Source organism: Schistocerca americana, chromosome 3, assembly GCF_021461395.2.
Source record: "Schistocerca americana isolate TAMUIC-IGC-003095 chromosome 3, iqSchAmer2.1, whole genome shotgun sequence".
In the NCBI taxonomy this organism is placed as follows: Eukaryota; Metazoa; Arthropoda; class Insecta; order Orthoptera; family Acrididae; genus Schistocerca; species Schistocerca americana.
This window is the reverse complement of record NC_060121.1, coordinates 614991767-615000802: the sequence shown is the minus strand read 5'-3', so window position 1 is coordinate 615000802 and position 9036 is coordinate 614991767. Positions and strand designations below refer to the sequence as shown.

Here is a 9036-nt window from a genome sequence, read left to right as displayed (position 1 = left end):
TCACAACATTATCACTTTCAGCTTTCCCACTTCAATTAATATTTATCCCAGTTTCACACGACACTGCCCCACTTCGTAATTCTACTTTCCTACAATGAACTCTGGAGATATATGCACGTCTTCCTGTGCAATGCAAGCCAAGTGGCGTTGCTGGATAGACGGCCGACTCACCTTGCTTCTCTCTCAGAGTTTGAATCTAGCGTCACACCGAGTCATATCACGCAAAGTAACATTAAGAACATATTCATCACACACGCAAGTCCTCACCTGATACCATGGACGAGTACTTCTCTTTATCCTTTGTCTCATACACAGATTGAGACTCACACAGTACTCACCACGTGGAAGTGCTCATCTCTAATTTCAAGTCCTGCACGCGCCATTTCTTAAATATTTCAACTTATGGTACACATGCTATTTCTTAAATATTTCAACTTATTGGACACACGCTAGTAATTCAGCTTAACTTAAGCACACGGAAGTATTTCAACTTATTGCTACACGTGGTTTCATTGTGACCGTTGGTCACTTCCGAAGATTACTACAATCTCATTAATATTACCTGCCTGACATTTAATTCTCCCCACAAAAGTTCCTGAAATAGAGAAATTATTATTTCAAACAATTCTTAAATATTCCACATGCATACCATGTCTCCACTCTTTTGTCATTACGGAGCACAACTAAAACAGGTCTTAACAGCACAAGATCCAGCGGCAGAGTGCTGAAACATGGCCGTTCTCTAGGTCATCTCGCACCTTTGTCGAGGTGGGGGAAGACCATGCTACCGTATTGGTCAGCCACATTTCAGGCGCTCAAAGCTCAGGTAAATTTCATCTCTTTGGTCCCACCAAAGGTGGCCAAAGGATCGTCTCAAAGATGATCATGTATTCACACTCACTATCTGCGTTTAGCAGACGACCATACATTCATTCATTTCACAGATCTCACCAAACTGGATGTAGGGATTTATTTTGTGGGAGTGCACATGTGATCAATTAAATAAGTAAATTGTCATTCTTTCCCACACTGGTATCCGGCTTCGCTGTATTAATTGAAATCGAGTTATTTTGCAAAAAAAATGTGTTGTTCTGACAAAAATAATGAAGTATGTTGTACCTATTTTCAATGTCGGGCGGTACTGTACCCTTTCAAGAAATTCTATTCGAGTCATCCTGCATCCTGCTTCAGGCATACGACGACGGTACTTTCCTCTGTACTAAAGTGTCATCAGCAAAAAGTAGCAGATTACTGATCACCCTATCCGTCATCCTCCCAAAAATGTTGAACGATTTTGACCATTGTCTGAACGTTTATCGTGCGTCCGATGGAGAGCACATTGAACACTATGAAATGTAAATAAAAATCCTCGTTCCGAAATGTAATAGTAAAAAATATATCAGGATGCACGTAGAAGATAAATTCTTCTGAAAATTAAAACTTCATTTTCCTATGCATAAATTGAAATTCATTCCAAATCTCTATCTTCATTCATGTAGAGTATTTAGACATGAGATATTGGATGAATCTTTTTAGAATACACGGTACATTGTTCTTTACTTTGTGGACAGCAGTGTTATAATACCGATACAGATATTGCAAACTGTTACCACCGTTTGAGAGGCGTGTTATCGATTAAAATGTTTGCCCCTGCACTCAATTTGGTGTGAACCAAAGAGTAATGGCCCGAGGCAAAACCAAGAAATTTAGCACTACACAACTGGCACAACCTCCGCTGAATTTCACCGCCGTCAAATTATTCTCAGAGAAACACCGCTTTTCTGCCACCCGCCTAGTCCGCACACGTCACTCTAATTGCCACATCATATACCGTGACTCGTCAGTCCAAAGAAGCTTCTGACACCATTCTACAGTGACGGAGATTTTCGATGGCGTCCACATGTTGTCTCTGACTCCCGGCTGGCAGTACCACCATCAAAACAACGTCACATCCGATCTCGAGAGATCGTTTGCCAACTGGTGACAAGATATTTTTTTTTGAACTGGCTTCTGTAAAGGTTTTTTTACAAACGACGCTTTGTACTGAAAATTTGGTACCAGTCTCACACAAAATTGTATTCAGTTCAGATTAAACGATTATTTCCAATTTGGCGTAAAACAAGTATAAGAGTATCGAAGCCTGGTGGTGGTGGTGGTTAGTGTTTAACGTCCCGTCGACAACGAGGTCATTAGAGACGGAGCGCAGGCTCGGGTTAGGCAAGGATTGGGAAGGAAATCGGCCGTGCCCCTTCAAAGGAACCATCCCGGCATTTGCCTGAAACGATTTAGGGAAATCACGGAAAACCTAAATCAGGATGGCAGGAGACGGGATTGAACCGTCGTCCTCCCGAATGCGAGTCCAGTGTGCTACCACTGCGCCACCTCGCTCGGTAGCATCGAAGCCTCCGAAAAACACTGTACAAATGTTCTTTCAATTTCTGATACTACACCGACGGGAAGAAGAATCACAACACCAAGAAGGAGTTGTGCGACATAAACGAGAGTTGGGAGGCGTGTTTCTACACTCCTGGAAATGGAAAAAAAGAACACATTGACACCGGTGTGTAAGACCCACCATACTTGCTCCGGACACTGCGAGAGGGCTGTACAAGCAATGATCACACGCACGGCACAGCGGACACACCAGGAACCGCGGTGTTGGCCGTCGAATGGCGCTAGCTGCGCAGCATTTGTGCACCGCCGCCGTCAGTGTCAGCCAGTTTGCCGTGGCATACGGAGCTCCATCGCAGTCTTTAACACTGGTAGCATGCCGCGACAGCGTGGACGTGAACCGTATGTGCAGTTGACGGACTTTGAGCGAGGGCGTATAGTGGGCATGCGGGAGGCCGGGTGGACGTACCGCCGAATTGCTCAACACGTGGAGCGTGAGGTCTCCACAGTACATCGATGTTGTCGCCAGTGGTCGGCGGAAGGTGCACGTGCCCGTCGACCTGGGACCGGACCGCGGCGACGCACGGATGCACGCCAAGACCGTAGGATCCTACGCAGTGCCGTAGGGGACCGCACCGCCACTTCCCAGCAAATTAGGGACACTGTTGCTCCTGGGGTATCGGCGAGGACCATTCGCAACCGTCTCCATGAAGCTGGGCTACGGTCCCGCACACCGTTAGGCCGTCTTCCGCTCACGCCCCAACATCGTGCAGCCCGCCTCCAGTGGTGTCGCGACAGGCGTGAATGGAGGGACGAATGGAGACGTGTCGTCTTCAGCGATGAGAGTCGCTTCTGCCTTGGTGCCAATGATGGTCGTATGGGTGTTTGGCGCCGTGCAGGTGAGCGCCACAATCAGGACTGCATACGACCGAGGCACACAGGGCCAACACCCGGCATCATGGTGTGGGGAGCGATCTCCTACACTGGCCGTACATCACTGGTGATCGTCGAGGGGACACTGAATAGTGCACGGTACATCCAAACCGTCATCGAACCCATCGTTCTACCATTCCTAGACCGGCAAGGTAACTTGCTGTTCCAACAGGACAATGCACGTCCGCATGTATCCCGTGCCACCCAACGTGCTCTAGAAGGTGTAAATCAACTACCCTGGCCAGCAAGATCTCCGGATCTGTCCCCCATTGAGCATGTTTGGGACTGGATGAAGCGTCGTCTCACGCGGTCTGCACGTCCAGCACGAACGCTGGTCCAACTGAGGCGCCAGGTGGAAATGGCATGGCAAGCCGTTCCACAGGACTACATCCAGCATCTCTACGATCGTCTCCATGGGAGAATAGCAGCCTGCATTGCTGCGAAAGGTGGATATACACTGTACTAGTGCCGACATTGTGCATGCTCTGTTGCCTGTGTCTATGTGCCTGTGGTTCTGTCAGTGTGATCATGTGATGTATCTGACCCCAGGAATGTGTCAATAAAGTTTCCCCTTCCTGGGACAATGAATTCACGGTGTTCTTATTTCAATTTCCAGGAGTGTATATCTGAAAGATAATGTCTATTCAGATTTCGCGCCAGTCGCATAAGAGTTGCGCTGGTAGCGCCACTACGAGGATGCAAATCAGGTTTCCTCTAAATACAGGCTCTAACGGTCGTAACGTTAGTTCCTTTGAGACTGGCAGGATGAGTTGACGTTAGTCAAGAACGTCTTTAATGCGACAAAGACGCCATTATCAAGAGCTTATCGAGTTTGAAGAAGGTGGTGTAAGGCTACGAGAAGCTGGATGTCCCTTCTGCGATGTTGCAGGAAGACTCGGCAGGAATGTAGCCACTGTAGGACATGGTTGCTGGCAGCGGCGGTCACAGGAATGTACGGACGCAAGAAGACCAGGCTCCGGACGACCACATGGCACTATCGAGAGGGAAAACCGTCATGTTAGGCGTATGGCTCTGGCGCGTCGTACTGCGTCTGCAACAACAGTCAGTTGTGACACAACGGACCGTTACAAAGTGGTTACTTCGAGGACAGCTACGAGCTCGACCCCCTGTAGCGTGCCTTCCACTGACCCCAAACCAGGGCCATTTGCGACTTCGGTGGTGCCAAGCGAGACCTCATTGGAGGTCAGAGCGGAGATGTATTTTCTGATGAAAGCTGGTTGCGCCTAGGTGCCAGTGATGGTCGAGTGTTGCTTAAGAGGAGGCCAGTCGAGGGCCTGCAATTAATCTGTCTGCGTCCTAATTGCATATAATTAGATATTATTTTAGTATTGATTATTTTTCTTTTGGTTTGATTTTGTTTAGTTTTTGGATTTGTTCATCAATAACTCCCTACACCGGGAGTTACAGCCTAGACAACACTCTCTGAAAATTTGTGCCTCCATCTGGTGATTTGACCTGTTGTCTTGCCATTCATGAACAACATTCCAGGAGGTGCTTCCCAAAAGTATAGCACTCACCCACATACCGCTGTTGCAACCGAACCTAACATGCTCTACAAAGTGTCTACATGGTCTGCTCCATCATCATATTTGTCTCCCGACAACTCTACTATCATCCACAACTAACAACAACCACACCTGTATTGACCGAGCAAGTGCAACAGGCATGGGGCTGCATTCCACAAACTGACATCTGGCACCTGTAAAACACAATGCATGCACGTTTCCACGCTTGTAATCAACATGATAGCGGTTACACTGGTTATTAATGTACCAGCATTTCACATTTGCAATGGCTTATCTCGCACTTACATCAACCTGTGATCTTGCAACCTTAATCACTTAAATATGTTACATAGACAAATGTATTCCCGAAAGTTTATTACTTTAAATTAATTATTCTTCGTATTGCGATTTTTTCCATCATCGTATCTGGAAGTGGTGCTGAGATTGACAACTTCATTCAGATGTTCAGAAATTTAAAATTGTGCAGTTCACAATCTTGAGAGACGTAGTTTCCTATGACTAGAATATCAATGAGTGACAACTGCAGTCAGTCGTTCCATCCAAATAGCTGAATGTAACATTTTGCAGGGACGTGGAATGATCGTATAGGCTCAATCGTAGGAAAAGCAGATGGTACATTTTGGTTAATTTGTAGCGTGCTGACAAAACCTAACGTCTACAAAGAAGACTGCTACGAACACACTCGTCTGACCTATTCCAGAAAACTGCTGAAGTATATAGGATCTGTACCAAAAATTACCAACAGGGTGCATTGAGCGTATACAAAGAAGGGCCACAGGTTTGTTTGACCCATGGAAGAGTGTCACGAAGGTGCTGAAAAACTTGAAGTGGGAGATGCTTCATGACAGACTCTAACTGTCCTACGTTCTTACTTTTAGCAACCAGTGAGGAATCGAGGAATGTAGTACAACCCCCTACGTATCGCTCCCGTAATGGTCGCGAACACCGAGATCAGAGTAACTATAGCACGCCCAAAGGTACTTAAGCAGTCATTCTTGTCGCGCTCTATACTTATCGCATAACTCCGTAGCTAAGCATACCCTACGTCTGGTGTATTACACGTCCCCACTTCCCACCGTGTCAGGGCACGTCCAGCGTCGTCGAACGTGATTATTTTGGTGGTCCAGTTACGGTGTGGCTTCAAATGGCTCTAAGCACAATGGGACTTAACATCTGAGGTCATCAGTCCCCTAGAACTTAGAATTATTTAAACCTAACTAACTTAAGGACATAACACACATCCATGCCCGAGGCGGGATTCGAACCTGCTACCGTAGCAGCAGCGCGGTTCCGGACTGAAGCGCCTAGAACCGCTCGGCCACAGCGGCCGGCTATGGCGTGGGTAGGCATAATGTTGCATGAACGTATAGACGCCCAGATTTTTGAACACGGTACACTCTACGTTATGGTGACACTGTAGTCCTTCCCCATTTGCGTATTTTCAGAGGTGCATTCAGCCCTGAACAGCGCAGTTGAAGGGCCTCTTGGAACGAGAGGACATTCCGCACATGAATTGACCTAGTCGTTCCTCTGACTTAAATCCCACCGAGTACGTGTGGGATACCTGGGAGAGACATATTGCAGCACGATCCCGTGTACCAATGATCATCCACCTGTTGTCAATCGCAGTGTTGGGGGAATGGAACGCTCCACCACAAGAGCTGCTTACTAACCTTATGGCCAGTCTGGGAACACGATGGAGAGCGTACACTGCCGTCCGTCGTCATTACACACCCTATTAAGAACTGTCCCCCGCCTTTTGTAATGACCAGCGGACCACCACCATTCGTGGCAACTTCAGTGTAATTGATACCTTTGAATAAAAGTGCCATTTCATTTCGTCTAGTTGCGTATTTCTTTCAGTTACCTTCTGTACTATGCATTAGCAGATCTTTCTAAGCACGGTCCGTGTTTCATCGACTTATGTTTACTTCCGTCCTTACGTTTTGCACGCCAGTGTGTATTATGTATACAGATAAATTTCAGCATGCTAATTGGCTGCAGAGACAAAAGGAGCGACGAGAGTGAAAGAGAGAGAAAGAGGTGGGGGGGAGGAGGGAGGGAGGGAGGTAGGGAACGAGCGAGCGTGGGGAGGAGGGAGGGAAACTGAGAGACTGAAGGAGAGACGGAGAAAGAGCGAGACAGAAATCTTCCGTTACTCTGAGTACTGAATGTACGTAACCTTTTTATGTGGGCAGAAGACTTTTTCCTGCTGGTGAAGGTCTGGCAGCAGTTGATTCTGAAGTGTTTAGCGTCCATCATCCATGGATGGAAGGCTAGACGGGCGGATGAGGGTACCATCTTTCCTATGATCCAACAACCTCTATTTATATACTATATGTTTTTGTTATTTATAACTGTCTGCTGAAAGCTATCATGTTTTGAACTCCGCTTTCTTCTAACTCTTCAATAACTCACCGTACCAATGTGTGGTACAGTGTCATTAGATAAGACTTTGGTTCCCAGTATCTGCCAAAAACCTGCTTTAATTAATAACAATAATATTATTAATAATAACAATAATAATAATAATTATTATTATTAGAGTAGGCTTCTCGAAACACTTATATGTCTCACAGAAAGACTGAATTTCGTGTTAACTAAAACATGTGTAACAGATCTTGAAGTAAGCTCACCAGAAAAAAATAATAATCCCACAATTTTAAACTTAGCTGACTGCAGCAACCGTAAATAAATTTTCAGTATATAAAGTATACAGCCAACCGGTTGCATAAGTTTAATGTAAAAACTTGGACCATGTTTCAATACCCAAGAGGTATCTTCCTCAGAAGGAAGTCACGTAAATTACATGACTTTAAAACTGTAAGCTTAAGTCAAACAATAGAAAATATGGAATCAAGTCCTCCATGGAAGCAGTACAAATAATTACGTAAGTACAGCTGGTTGGAGTCCAATGTCTTTTAACAAGCTGTACTTGTGTAACAAGATTTACTGTTTCCATGGAGAAACTGATTCCATATTTTCCGCTGTTTGACTTGAGTTCCTTAGCTCATCGTGTATGTCTATAATTTTAGCGTGATTTAATTGGACTTCCTTCTGAAAATGATACCCTTAGTCTATTGAAACGTTTGTACATTAAAATTATGCGACCGGTTGGCTATACACTTTATATATTGATAATAATAATCCTCTTAAAAGAGCAAACAGGTCGCTTTGCAGGGCTGCAGATGGTGTAGGATTGTCGTCAGGCGATCGTCGACGCTCCACTGCTGACATCGCTAAGGAAAGTATCTGTGTCAGTCGGCTGTGCGGAACCAGCGCATTAAGATAAGTCGACGTGCAGATGTGAAAGAACAACAGCAAGGAACTGCCGTGTTTGGTCATAATCATACTCTGATGAAGCTGCTCGATTTGTTGGTGAATCAGAAAAACGTGTCTACAAGGAATGGTGCACCACATGCTGGCATGCAACACGGTGTAAGAACAGAGGTCGTGAAAAGGTCCTAAGCGACTAGGACTGGACGTTGTCGTTGACAATCAGTTTCACATCCGACATAAATACCGCTTCCAATCAATTCAGGTCCACCTCAACCTGTTTTCGAGTGAACATTGTGAAGGGACTGCATGCAATGGAAGTTTGTATTCAGGCATTCCAAAAATGGGCATTGCGCACAGCGACACATAAAAAGCCAAAAGCAGAAACTGGGCAGTGGCTGGATGTAGGCCTATAGTGTTGTCCGACGAGTCGCTGTTTTGCTTCTTTTCAGATTATGTGAAGCACTGAATGCACAGATCGCCCAATGAGGCGCTTAACCCACTGTGCATGGAAGGTTCAGTTCAGAAAACAGGTGATTCTGCGTTGTTTAGGCGTATTTTATGTACCAAGACCTGAGCCCACACATTTGGACGTGAGTCAGTGTTTTTATTTCAGCATTCTCAGTGACCAGCTCCTTTCTTCTACACTCCTGGAAATGGAAAAAAGAACACATTGACACCGGTGTGTCAGACCCACCATACTTGCTCCGGACACTGCGAGAGGGCTGTACAAGCAATGATCACACGCACGGCACAGCGGACACACCAGGAACCGCGGTGTTGGCCGTCGAATGGCGCTAGCTGCGCAGCATTTGTGCACAACCGCCGTCAGTGTCAGCCAGTTTGCCGTGGCATACGGAGCTCCATCGCAGTCTTTAACACTGGTAGC

General features: G+C 46.0%; 1 non-coding gene across 1 annotated transcript; it reads right to left on the bottom strand.

The window, feature by feature from the left end:
- Positions 1–2316: 2316 nt before the first annotated feature.
- Trnaa-cgc lies at positions 2317–2388 on the bottom strand. Its single transcript has one exon. It is a non-coding gene; the product is annotated as a tRNA-Ala (tRNA).
- Positions 2389–9036: the final 6648 nt, after the last annotated feature.